Here is a 13,133-nt window from a genome sequence, read left to right on the forward strand (position 1 = left end):
CTGAGGTGGGGTTGGAATGCGCGGCGCGGTCTTCCTCGAGCTCGGGCCGCGGGAACAATGGGAGGGCGGCGGGGAGGCGGGTGGGCGTCGGCCAGGTCAGGCCTGGAGGTGGAGGAGGCCGGCGAGCTGGGCGCCGGGCCGTGGGGTTAGCCCGGGGCACCGGGCCGAGAGCCGAGGCGTCTGGGCCAGGGAAAACCGAGGTTGGCGCTGGCGGGGACCAGGAGGAGGCGGGGGGCGGGGCCCGAGCCCACCGGGCTGGGACGGGAAGGGCGAGGGGGCCCAGGGTGGGGTCTCCTCTTCGTCGCCCAGCTGCTCGCCCCAGCCTCCGAGCTCCGCGGCGACACAGGTAGGCGCCGGCCCACGTTGGGAAGCGGGCGGCGGGTCCCCAGCGCCAGGCGGGCTCGCAGGGCTCAGCCCCCTCCGCTCCTCCTCTCCCTAGGGGCCCGCGCGGCTCCTCCCTACGCGCGGCCCCGGCTCTGGCGGCGCTCCTCCGGTTGCTCGCTCGCTCGCCCGTGGCTGCCGCGGCGGCGGGGATCGCCGCCGCTTCCTCGCGGGGAGCCGGCCGGGGCGGGGCGGAGGGGGGAGACCGGGTGAGGGGGGCGGGCGGGGAGGGGGCTGCGCCGCGGGAGGGAGGGAGCTAGCGAGCAAGCGAGCGAGCGGGGCATTTGTGCGCAGCTCAAGTGCGCCTCGGAGCCCGCCGAGCGGCCGCGGGACAGACCGACCGAGGACAGACAGCGCCCGGAAGCCGCGCCGCCGCAGCCAGGTTAGCCGCCCCCGCCGCCTCCTCCGGGCCCCGGGGACCCCGCCGCGTCTGGGCTGGTGTGTGTGGGGAGGGTGATCACCGAGGGCTCCAGGCTCGGTTTCCCGTCCTCGAGCACTGACAGGCCGGCGGGCAGGCTCCGGGGGGCTGGACAGCACCGAGGCGGGGGGCGGGCGCCTGAGCCGGGAGGCGGGGAGCGGGCGCCCGAGCCGGGAGGCGGGGGGCGGGCGCCCGAGCCGGGAGCCCCGGGCCTCGGTTTGTGCGTTTCAGTGCTGGCGCGGTGTGTGTGTCGGGGTCCAAGTCGCCGGGTGTGTGCTGGATGTGAGCGCGCGTGTGCCCGTGGGTCTGTGCAAGTGGATGATCGGTGTGTGCGCGCTTGCGTGTGTGCAGCGGGTGTGCATCTGTGTGTGTGTGAGAGGGTGTGTGCCCTGTGTGTCTCCGCGCGTCTGGGCTGGGCGGTGTGTGTGCGCGCGTGTCTATGCGTGAATGTGTTTATGAGAGGGTGTGTCTGAATGTGTAGCCGAGTGTGTGTACATTTGGATGAGGGTGTGTGCCAGTGGCTTCGCTTGTGGCTGGAACCTGTGGCGGAGTGTGTGTGTGTGTGTGTGTGTGTGCGCGCGCGCGCCACTGTGAGTCCCCGTGTGTGCGCGTGTGAGGGCGGGTGTGCACCCGCGTAGCCCCGCGTAGCCCCCGTGTGCGTGTGCGCGGCTTTGTCTCCGCACAGCCTGGAGGAAGGGGTGGGGGCGGCGGCCGAAGCGCTGCCGTCGCCGGGAACCGGGCACCTGGCCGGGGCAGAGGGCGGCGGCAGCGGCGGGAGCGTCCCCGCTGGGCCTAGACTCCTTGCCGGCAGGTGGGCGGCCACACCCCGGGGGCCGGAGGGAGCAGGGCTGACAGAGGGGCCCGCTGGAGCGGAGGGCGTGTCCTGCCTGGAGCCCGGGTGTGTGTGTGTTGGTGATGGTGGAGACAGCGGTCCCCAGGCTGGTGACCCACTCGGTTCAGGGATCCATTTCCTGTCGTGGTGCGGGGACAGTCTGCCAAAGCCAGACCGGGCCTGGCCAGCTCAGCCGCACTCCCATCCTCACCCCTCCCAGCTCCCTGGGGTAGAGCCGCACCTTAGGTGCCCTGAAGGGAGGAGGGAGAACCACTCTCTTAAAGGGCCAGTGCCCCCCGCTCCAAGGAACGCCCCCTCAGATGTCTACTTTGAGAGAGGTCTCTGGGTGTGTCTTACTCCGTTCTCCATGTATCGGTGCAGCGCATGCATTTGGAGATGTGTGCATGTGTGTGTTTCTTGTGCATTTGGGGGTGCAGATGTATTTTATCAGTGAACAGTGAATAATGAATCTCTTGAAGTCTATGTGTATGTGTTTCTTAATGAGTTTTAGTATATTTGTTTTTATGTACACATAGCTGTTTGTATGTTAGTGAGTCTGTGCATGTGGGTTTGCAAGATAAGTGGCATTTTGCTGCCAACTGGAATAGGATAGAAAAATTCTGTCCAGGGCCACCCTATTTTAGAAAAACTGGGTGAAAAGGTGGTTTGGAAATTTAGCCCCCAGCTTTGTGGGTTTCAGATGCTGGTACTGAAATGTAGGTAGACTGGGATTAGACTGGATATGAGGATAGAAACTGAGACTCTTACAAGAGGAAGGAAGTGTTCTGGAAGAAGGCTATCCAAGTGTAAGAATTCACCCTCCACTTCCAGTTCTTCTTCCCTAGAACTTCACCTCCCCCTCTGCTACTCAGCTTGCCAGGATAAAGTGCACAGGATTTGGAGTGTAAAGGGAGGGAGCTGGGAGTGTGAAAGGAAGGAGGGTGGATGGGTGATAGGATTGGGGGCCAACAGCAGATTTTTGCAATTTTAAAAATGTTTCCCTACTGAAGGCAGCAGAAGCTGGGGGAAAGCTGAGCTTGCTGTCCCCTTTCCTGAATCCCTTTCCCAGGGCAGGAAAGGCTCTGGTCTGCAGCTCAGGAGCCCTGGATTTTGGTGCAGGGGTCTCCTTTGGACTTTGGTCAAACCTTTCATGTTTTTACCTGTTCACTCAACACATTTTTATTGAGCTTCTCTTATGTAAAGGTCTAAACCCCCTAAGCCTCAGTTTCCCTAGCTGAGCAGCTAGTAGGCTGGATTCTGAGACTGAGTCCCTTTCCCTTTCTCAGAGTGCTAGAGTTTGTCTCATTGTTACCCAGATTTAGGAATCTACCCTTTTAGCTCCCAAGGATCCTGGCCATGGGCCCCACTCACCACTCCTCCTTGCCCTCGTATATTCTAGTCTAGAGCAATGGTTCTCAAAGTATGGTCACCCCACCAGCAGCAGCAGGGTTACCTAGGATCTAGTTAGAAATACAAATTCTTGGGGCTCCCACCAGATCTACTGAATCAATAACTCTGGGGGTGGGGCCCAGCAGTCTATGTTTTAACAAACCCAGGAAATCCTGATGCACATTAGAGCTCAAGAGAGGTGCAGGCAGGGAGCTGGAACCTCCTATAGGATGAAACACCTGCAAAGCATCTCCTGCCCCCTTCCACACACATGCCTGAAGTAGCTGACAGCCCTAACCTGGCAAGTAGAGGTTCTGGCTTCAAGTACGGTACGCAGGCCTCTCACAGTTGTGGCCTCTCCAGTTGCGGAGCACAGGCTCTGGATGCGGAGGCTCAGCGGCCATGGCTCACGGGCCCAGCCGCTCTGCAGCACGTGGGATCTTCCCGGACCCGGGCACGAACCCATGTCCCCTACATCAGCAGGCGGACTCTCAACTACTGCGCCACCAGGGAAGCCCCCCCTGCTTCTTATGTTGGTTAACTCCCACTCTTCGGATTTCAGCTGAAGAATCACTTTGTCAGGGGAGCCTTCATCAACAACTCTTTTAAGACAACTCAGTTTTTCCTGTTATACCTTCTTATAGCTCCCTGTATTTCATAACACTTATGAGAGTTCGTAATTATACATGAACTTGTTAGTTGTTTGTCTCTCCTCACTGGATTGCAAATGCCATCTGGGCACAAACTTGCTTATCAGTCTTCCTAGTGCCCCCACACCGTGTCTGGCTTATGACTGGTGTTCAATAAATTTGTTGAATGGATGACTTTATAATATGGGAGATGGTATTAAATGATACCCTTTGTCCTCTCAAGCCCTGACATTGTAATATCTAAGCAGGCTTCATACTTTTCTTTTTTGGCTGTGTCAGATCTTAGTTGCAGCACGTGGGCTTCTCTCTAGTGTGGCGTGTGGGCTCCAGAGCGCATGGGCTCTGTAGTTGCAGCACACAGGCTCTCTAGTTGTGGCGTGTGCTCAGTAGTTGTGGTGCACGGGCTTAGTTGCCCTGCGGCACGTGGGATCTTAGTTCCCCAACCAGGGATCGAACCTGCGTCTCCTGAATTGGAAGGTGGATTTTTAACCACTGGACCACGAGGGAAGTCCCCAGGCTTCAGACTTTGTTGAAGTAGATTTATCTGTTTTTTTTTAACTGCTAAGTCTCCTGGCTATAGATTTGAGCCCCTATTGTGTGGCCAGGCCTATGCTGGGCTCTGCTCTAGGGGAGATGGGAAAAAGCTCTCTAGGAGATACAGCCTACCTTGTTTTCTGTGTCCTCCTGGATTAAGATCCTGCAAGAATGAGAAGAGGAAGAACATTGAATAAGGAATCTAAAGATCTAGGTCCACGTCTTGTTACCTGACTGTGGGCAAGTCACTCTTCCTTTCTTGCTTGTTTCCTCTTCTGTAAAATGAGGGTATTAGGATGGACGGTGTACCTAACGTTGGTTACTAGCACTGGCGCTAGAGTATGGAGCACTGTCTTCGCTACCTTTGCATGGTAGCGAAGTTGCGTGGACTTGGGCAAGTGACTTCATGTCTTCATTTTCTCACCTGTAAAACAGGATCAGTAATAGCATCCATTTCAAAGGGTTGTTTTGAGAGTGAAATGAGGTAACATGCGTGGAATGCTCGGCACAGGGCTGAGCACATAGTAAATATTTGGTAAATGGTAGCAATTGATACTGTTATGGCTGCTCCGCAGTTCAACATTCTTGAGTGCCTTTATACTGGGCCCTAGGCCTGCAGTGACAGAAATGAATACAACAGTGTTCCCAGGCTGAGTGTGCAGGGCAGACCTGTAAAGATGAACAATGTACAAGGTGGCAAGGTATGGCTGTTCGTGGAGGAAAAGGTGGTGTTTGGGCTGGATTTTATTTTCCAGGTAGTTGGAGCAGCATGTGCAAAGGCACCATGACTTGTTAGGGGAAATACAAATAGTTCCATGTGGTTGGAGCAGAAGGCGGTGAGGGGTGGGGACAGGTGGGGTGAGTGGCTGGAGATAAAGAGGAATTTGAGGCCAGATCTGGCACAGGCTGAAGAGCCTGGGTCCTACAGGTTGTGAAGAGTTAGGGAAGCAGATTAAGCTAGCCAGGAAGGATCGAATTTGCCTTTCAAAACCACAGCTCAAAAAAAAAACAACAAAAAACAAAAAACCACAGCTCTCCAGGTGGTGGTAGAGGCTGGCCTGGGTGGAGGGGGAGGATGGTCCATCTGGAGTCGGGGCTCAAAGTGTGCTTATGTGCATGATGGAAGGGCCCAGTGGGATGGCTAGACACCTGGGACATGGAAGAAGCCCAGTTGATGGAATTCAGGCCAGCCTGAACCAGGGAAGTGAAGGAGAGATGAGAAGGACTCCATTAACCTCCAAGGCTGCCTAATGAGTGGGAATCTGAAAAATGGAATTTAAGAGTCTCAGGTCTGCTGCTCAATGGACTCACTGTGTATTAATTTCCTAGGGCTGCTTATTGAAATACCACAATCTGGGTGTCTTTAAAAAGCAGAAATTTATTCTCTCGCAGTGTGGAGCTAGAAGTCAGAAAGCAGGGTGTTGGCAATGTTGGTTCCCTCTGAAAGCTCTGAGGTGGGGTGGCAGGGGCATCTGTTTTGTGCCCCTCTCCTAGCTTCTGGTGGCGGCCAGTAATCCCTGGAGCTCCTTGGCTTGCAGATGCATCTGCCTCTGTTGTCACATGGCTTTCTTCCCTTTCTCTGGTGCGTCTCTGTGTCATCTCCTCTTCTTCTAAGGACACCAGTCATCTTGGGTTTAGGACCCACCCGTATCCAGCATGACCTCATTTTATTTTAACTCATTGCTTCCACAAAGACTCTATTTCCAAATAAGGTCACATTCTGAGCGTCTGTGTAGACATGAATTTGGGGGGACACTATTCAACTCAGTACATACAGGAAGATGGAAAAGAGTGCAGGTCTTGGAATCCCACAAGCCCAGGTCCCAATCCAGGCTTTGCAATGGAGCAGCCATGAGGCTTTTTCTCAGCCTCAGTGTCCTCTTCTCTGAAACGGGGACAGTAGCACCTGCAGTGCCGGGTTGTGGTGGTGACACTTGGTCAAGATAACAGATACGAGTGAGCCTAGTGAGGTGACGCACAGCAGGCACCCCGTAATTACTGCTTCTGCTTTGGCTCCCCCTTCTCTACACTTAGTAGCCTGGACAAGCCACTTAAATCTTTTTTTTTTTTTAATTAGTTTATTTATTTTTGGCTGTGTTGGGTCTTCGTTGCTATGTGAGGGCTTTCTCTAGTTGTGGCGAGTGGGGGCTACTCTTCGTTGCGGTGCGCAGGCTTCTCATTGTGGTGGCTTCTCTTGTTGCGGAGCATGGGCTCTAGGCATGCGGGCTTCAGTAGTTGCAGCACATGGGCTCAGTAGTTGTGGCTCACGGGCTCTAGAGCGCAGGCTCAGTAGTTGTGGTGCATGGGCTTAGTTGCTCTGTGGCATGTGGGATCTTCCCGAACCAGGGCTCGAACCCGTGTCCCCTGCATTGGCAGGCGGATTCTTAACCACTGCGCCACCAGGGAAGTCACAAGCCACTTAAATCTTGCTTCACTTTCCTTATCTGCCAAATATGAATAATCATCGTCCAGCTCTCCCTAAGTCACCAGGTTGTGAATCCCAGGGGATAATGAGAAAGCTCTTTGTAAACTGCTTTAGAGTTTGTGGCTGTGTTTTAAAATTATAATCGTCATCTTCATAATATCCCTTGGCCATTGCCACATCCACGGCACTCTCGGCAGAGCCCGGCTCGGCACACTCCCCTTCTGAAGCAAGTCCTCTTTGCCCCTTTGTGCTCCAAGGTATCCTACCAGCAGGATAGCTGCTGTCGGAGTAGGGAGAACCTTAGAGAAACTCCTCGTCCTCCGTTGCCCTCATTAGCCAGAGGAAGGAAACATGCTCTGAGGGAAGTGACACCCCGCAGGTCACACAGCTGGTCAGTGGCAATTGGAACACCTCGTCTGTGGTTCCTGTTTAGAGTCTGAATGGTGCTTTTTCCCTACTTGCAACTTCAGCATCCGAAGCAGGACCTTGGGGCAGGTAGAGGCTTGGAGAGGGCTCTGCATGGGACCTGGAGGTGGGGACCCAGTGGCGAGAGTCCTGCTGAGTCAGTATCAGAATCCACAAGGGGGTCCCTGAGTCCTAAGTGAGCGAGTAGTGCCTCTGCAGGCTGAATGGGTAAGTGGTTTTGTTCTCAGCCCGGCTCTGGCCGTCTCTGCCTGCTCCAGGGGAGGAGGCCGCCATGGGCAGGCAGCAGCCGCGTGGGGAGCCAGAGCCTGGAGGTAACCCAAGGCTTCAGTGTCCTTACTGACAGCCAGGGCGGTGCTTCTCAGCAGACTGTGTCCCTTTAAGCCTTGCCTTGGCGGGCCTGGGGAGGCTCTGGGAAGGAGAGAAGGCTTATCCTGTCTTGGCAGCTTCCCTGAAGTCATCTTCCTTTCCCCCAAGCTGGGGAAGCCAGGCCGCTCCCACCCTTCATTTTCCTTTCCCTTCCTCCCTCCTCTTCTCAGTCTTCTTTCTCTCCCTTCCCCTGCCTTCCCCTCCTCTCTCTCCCCATCATCTCTCCGGGTTAAAGGTCTAAAGATAAAGCGTCCAGACCCAGTTCCGGTGGGTGGTTTGGGGGTTGCTTGAGGCCACCTAAGAATTAGAAAGCCTAGAGTCTTCCTCGTCAGAGGCTCCCTCTGGTGTCTGATAAACAAGTGCTTACGTTTTTTGGCTCACCACGTGCCAGGCCCCATGCTCAGTGCTTTATGCGCCTTACGTCTTTTAATCCTTGCAACTACCCAGTGAGGCAGAGATTACGGTCCCCACTTTATTAAAGGAGGCTAAATAACTTGCCCAAGGCCTACCCAGTCCTCAGCCAGCAAGTGGCACAGTTGGATTTAAAGCCAGAGCTAGCCAAAGCCCACAGGTTGTCTGGAGTCTTTCCTATACTGCCCCGGATGGAGCCTGTGAGAACGTTTAGGGGTCCACAGAGGGATGCACACTTGCTCAAATTTGGAGAACAGATCCTTGGCTCAGAGCGTGGAGTCTCCTGCTTCCTAAACCTATGCTGTCACCCCGTCAGGGACTGGCCTTCCTACCAGCAAGGACAAGGCTCTGAGCCCCTCTGGTTCTAGGCAGCTGCCCACCTGTTGGAGAGATGCTGCATCAAGAGCAGGTAACAGGGCAGGACTGAAGGCACTTGGCTTTTTCTTTAGATGTTGTTTTGTCACTGGCCACCTTAGTTCTTCATTGATTATCTTGAGTCTCCCAATTCAACGAGCTTATCATCTGCAAGGCATGATAGTTTTATCTCCTCAGAAGGGTGCTTGGGGGCTTGGAGGTCCTCTGTCAGGCTTGGTGATGGAGGGGAGGGAGGCAGAGGCTGCAGCCAGGAAACGGAGATTCAGGAGCAGAGTTGTGTTAGAAAGGAAAAGGAAGGGAGCCGGACCTGGCTGAGGGCCGGAGTGAGAGTCTGGAGAGAGGGAAAGAGCCCTTAGGCTGGGGTTGATAGGAACCCTCCTCCCACCCCAAGTACAGCCCAGGAGTCCGGGCTCTCTCCTAGGCAGGGCTGCTGATCTCAGAATGTCAATTCAGAACCTAGCCAGCTGCAGTCAGCTTGCTGGGCCTCCACTCACCCCCACCACGACCATGTCCACGACCAGGGCCGGCTTGAGCAGGTGGCTCATCCAGAAGGGACCTTGATTAATGAGCAGTGGCTTTAAAACGTCTAGCCACGGAAGCCTCTGTATGTTCAATCTGTGAACCAGCTAAAAGGAGGCGGCTGAGCACCACGTGGTGGGGGCCCCGGAATCAGCCTGTTTTAATAGGTTCCAGTCGAGGTGACTGGGACACAGAGGGTTCTCAGACTGCCCTCGGGGAACGCTGGTCTCAGATGTTTGTGAACTTCCGAAACGGCATGCACAATTCTCAGAGTGTTCCCTGTCCTTGGGAAAGGATCCACAGGTACCACGTGAGTCTCTGAGTCACGACCCAGAAAAGTTCAGAACTGCCGACTTCAGGGCTGTTTTGTTGAGTGGGAGCCTAATGACTGGAGAAAGGTCGCTGGGAGGTCACGGCAGAGTGAAGCATTGAAGGCAGATTTCTCCTGCCTCTCAGCACATGGCTGGTTCTGCTGCGAAGGGACTGCGAACCGGTCTCTTCCCCTATCCGGGCCTCAGTTTTCCCAGCTGTAAAAATGAGGGTTGGACAGGATAAGCCCAAGGTCCCACGCAGCTTTGATCTGTAGTTCTGGAAGCCAGGTCTCCTGCTGCCCAATTCACAGTCTTTGCCCCTTTCCTTGTTTCCTCCCCAGCGTCACCCACTTCTGGTGGGGCCACTTCCTCCCTTCAGCGTCTCCCATCTTGAGAGAGTCTGTACAGAGCCTGGATTCTAGCCCCTTGAGCCCCTTCTGGCAGACCATGCGCCCAGGCACTCAGCACTCTCTCCCTTTCCACGCCCGCTTACCAGAATGAATCAGCTGCCTGGGAGTCTGGGGACGCTCATGGTGGCCTCTCTTCAGGGCCGGACACCTGGGACCAGTGCCAAGGGGAGGGGCTTGGAGAATGCATTTGCTGTGGCTCCTAGGACGCGCCCAGTGCTTACCTGTGTCTTTGCCCCAACTTCCTGGGTTCATCTCTGCCAGGAATGCCACACCCCGTCCTTCCCCAGTCACTGTTGAAATCCTGCCTGCCTTGTCAAGGCTCAGCTCAGATGCCAACCTCTGTCCCCCAAAGCCTTGTGAGCCCTCCCGTCCCCAACCCCACGGGGAGATTTGTCTTTCCATCCTCTGCATTCCCTTAGCACCTTACCTGGTCTCCTCTGGGGACAAGTTCTGCTTGCTCTTGGCTTTATCCTGGGACGTGGCTTGTCTCTCTTGCTAGATTGTGAGTTCCAGATGTCTCATGTAATATTCTGTGCTCCCAGCACCTAGCATAGGGCTTTGCACAGAGTAGGTACGCAATAGAAGGTTGTGAAGTTTTATTTATGGAATCTGCCATTGGCCCTGGGCTGGGCTGGTTTCTATGGGACCCCCATAGCCCCATCACTGGCAGGTCACAGCTTCTCACATATCCCCACCTTTATGTGTGGATTGGAGGGAGGCCAAGTAGGGCGGTGGATAAGAACTTAAATTCCAGTCTTATGACTGCCATCTCCTGGCTATGTGACCTTGGGCAAATTATTTCACCTCTCTGAGCCTCAGTTTCCTCAGTTGAAGACAAAGGGGTAGGAATGACAAGTCTACGGGGGGCTTGGGAGGATGAACTGAAATGATAGGTGTAAAATGCTGAGATCTGAGCATTGTAAAGAATAAATGGCCAATAAGCAATTATAATTCATTACTTTTCAGGTAATGGTTATTATCGTTGTTTTAGCAGGCACCTACTGTGTTCTCACGGTGCTGGGGGGCAAGGGTGAGGGACAGAGAAAAATAATTGCAGGAGTTCCTTGGTCTGCAGGGTCTTGAGGTCACATAGGGCTGGTAAGCCTCTCCTCCGGGGAGCGCTGTCTGGGAGAGACATGGCTGAGTGACTTGAGGAGTGAGTGATCAGTGTAGACTCCGTGCTGGAGGTTTGAGCTGGATGGGCAAGAAGCAGGAGGGGCCGTGGGGAGCAGGGAGACGGGTATTCCCTGTGGAGATAAAGAGGTGAGCGCCAGGCCGGACGTGGGAAAGTGGGGCGCATTCTTGGAGCGATGCGGGCAGGATGCAGGAAAGGGCAGAGTGGAAGCCGAGGCAGCTCTAGAATCTCCACTTAGAAGGGCCTTAGGGTCAGCACCCCAGATGGAGGGGGAGCTTCAAGCTTTGTTTCACCAAGAAGAAACTGGGGGAATGGTAGCCCATGGTGCCGCTACTGAGAACGACAGAGAGAAGACTGGAAAGGTGGGGCAGAAATAAAAAGTTGGGGCTCTATGGGGGAGGTAGGAGAGCCCAGTGAGCCTGCAGGGCCTTTGTCCCTCTGCCCAGGCTTGAGCTGAGAATGCTCAGGGGTGAGCTGCAGCTCCGGGCGTCTGCAGGCCTGTTCTCAGAGTCTTTCTCGTAATATCAAGGCTGCCTGTTTCCCTGGCCAGGATCTGAACTCTGGTCTGTCTGAAGTTAAAACGCAAACTGATCCCAGAAATGTCAGAATCTCTAAATATCAGGAGAAGCGATCTCTTAATCCACGCCCCCTCACCACCACATTACACAGATGGGAAGCAGAGGTCCAGAAGCGGGAGGCCCCGCCCAAGGACGCAGAGTGAACGGGCCACAGTGAGTTTCGCTCCAGCCTGGTGTGGGCTTTTGTCGTTTGTAGGCCTGGGTTAGGGGTTGGGGGAAGAGGGTGAGGAGGGGGCCCGACGAGGGGGCCCAAGGAGGGGTGTAAATGACAAACAAATGCCAAATTAGGAGCCGTCGGTTGCCAGGGTGTGTGTGTGTGATCCCAGGTGAGTAGGATGTGAGTGGGCTGGAGCCGTCATCATCCCGGGCTTTCCTTCCCGGAAAGGAAAAAGGGCCACATAGGTGGGATCCAGGGGAATATTGGGATGTGGGGGAGTTCAGGGGGTGGCCTGAGAAGAGGAGGCTGTTGCCAAGCAGCGAGAGATAAGACTGTATTACAGCGGCACAGAGCATCCCAGCCTCTTGGGCCTGGCCTTGTACAGCCCTGCAGGTGATACCGTAGTGTTATCTGTCACCCCTTGTTTATGGGGAAGAATGAGGGCTGCAAAGGTCACAGCTAGGAAGAGCAGCGCCAGGGCTGGGGGACTTCAAAGCCATTTCCTGGCATGCCCTGGGTGGCTGCCCTCCTGGTTCTCAGCCCAGCTTGGTCTCAGCAAGGACCCAGGATAAGTGAACTTTTGCCTTCCTTCATTTCTCCTCCATCACTCCACCCCCTTATTTGTTAATTGGAAATATTTATTGAGCACCTACTATGTGCCAGGAGCTGTCTGTGACCTTATAGAACTTATGCTGTTACCCCTTAGCTGCCCCACACTGGTAGGTTGGGACCAGAAGGAGGAAGTGGGTTGCTTCACTAAACACCCCTTTCTCCCTTCACACCAAGCCCTTCCCCTCTATCCGCTTCCAAGTCCACCTACCCCAGATGGGACTTTTTTTTTTTAATTTTTATTTTTTTGCTGTACGCGGGCCTCTCACTGTTGTGGCCTCTCCCGTTGCGGAGCACAGGCTCCGGACGCGCAGGCTCGGCGGCCATGGCTCACGGGCCTGGCCACTCCGCGGCATGTGGGATCTTCCCGGACTGGGGCACGAACCCGTGTCCCCTGCATCGGCAGGCGGACTCTCAACCGCTGAGCCACCAGGGAAGCCCCGGATGGTACTTTTTGCTGGAACTGCCTCCTGCTGAAATGGAAACCAATCAGAGTTAATTGTTAAACCTAATAACTGGCGAGAGTTTCACCTGGTTAGTCTGCAGGGAGAGGGCTGACTGCTAGCTGTGCCCCCCAGGAGAGGGGTGGAGCTGCCCAGGTTTTTCTGGCCTATACCTGCCACCCTGTCCCTACTCTGGAATCTGCCTCCAGGGCCTGCTCCTCCCCTCCTCCCCGGGGTGGGGGGGTGGGGGGGTGGGGGTGGGGGGGGGTGGACTGCCCCTTGGATCCTTTCCCTTGACTCCAGCTGAGGTGACCCTGGGAGGTGAGTACAGGCTCTGGCCCTAGTCCAGGGGCCTCTGGGTGAGTGTTCTTGGGCGAGATGTGGGGGAGGGCATGGCGCCGAGCCTTGGAGACCCAACCCAGAGGGCAGGCAGCCAGTGAACCTTGCTGGCTTTGCCTCCTGCTGGGTAGGGGTGGGGAGGGTTGGGAGTTGTACCCTAGCGGCCTAAGCCCTGTGTGCAGGACCGTCACCCAGTGCAGCCCATGCCACTTCCTTCCCTTTCCGCCTCTTCACTGGGTATCCTGTTAGGGGCCATTCTTTGCCATTTAGACTGGGACAGGAGGGAATTTAGTGGCAAAGGCTAGAAGCCTGATCTCCAGACCGGGCCCCTGCCAAGCTTTAGGGACAGAGCTTAGGCTTCCAAGTCAGACAGGCTGTGGGTCAAACCTGGGGGACCTTGGAGTGGTGGCCCATCTCTCGGAGCC

This window comes from Phocoena phocoena, chromosome 15 (assembly GCF_963924675.1).
Source record: "Phocoena phocoena chromosome 15, mPhoPho1.1, whole genome shotgun sequence".
Taxonomy (NCBI): Eukaryota; Metazoa; Chordata; class Mammalia; order Artiodactyla; family Phocoenidae; genus Phocoena; species Phocoena phocoena.